The sequence below is a fragment of the Hippopotamus amphibius genome, chromosome 6 (assembly GCF_030028045.1).
Source record: "Hippopotamus amphibius kiboko isolate mHipAmp2 chromosome 6, mHipAmp2.hap2, whole genome shotgun sequence".
NCBI classification, from domain to species: domain Eukaryota; kingdom Metazoa; phylum Chordata; class Mammalia; order Artiodactyla; family Hippopotamidae; genus Hippopotamus; species Hippopotamus amphibius.
This window is the reverse complement of record NC_080191.1, coordinates 128,139,349-128,140,008: the sequence shown is the minus strand read 5'-3', so window position 1 is coordinate 128,140,008 and position 660 is coordinate 128,139,349.

Below are 660 nucleotides of genomic sequence, written 5' to 3'. Positions count from 1 at the left end.
GTTCTTGACATTAGACAAGCTGATCAGCACTAGAAAATCCCAAAGCAAATTCTTGCTCCATTGATTCTAAGGGTGTGTTTGGCAGGAGTACAGAGGAAAAGGAAGAGCTTGACTTTGGAGTTAGGCAAATGTAACCTCAGAGTACCTCTCAAACACTAGCGACTTTACCTTGAGCAGGCTGCCTAGTCATTCCAGGCCTTTGTTGCCTCATCTGTAAAATGGGGATGAAATAGGACTCTAACAAGTGGCTGTGAGGGCTAAATGAGATGCATATGTAAGGGACTTGGTGGATGGTAGGTACAAAAAACATGCCCGTGTCCTCTAAGCAGTTAATACAATTGTCAAGTTCTATAAACAGACTTACTGGGCACTGTCAGGCTGCCAGAATGGATGAGTATCAGCATGTGTCGTGTGTTAGGTGGAAGTGGTGGCTGTGTCCTGTAGGGCCAAAATATCTCTCTGTGTTTGTTTTAATGTGGACTGTTTAAAGAAAAAAGAAATTTTTTTATGTTATAGCTTTGTTTTTTGGAATTTTATCTGCATTCTAAAAGTAATAAGTGCCCATTGAAAATAATTTAGGAAAATACAGAATAGCTGAGGAAGAAAATAGAAGTCGTTCTTAACTCTAGCATTCTGATATATTTTCTGTGTTAAAGCCTT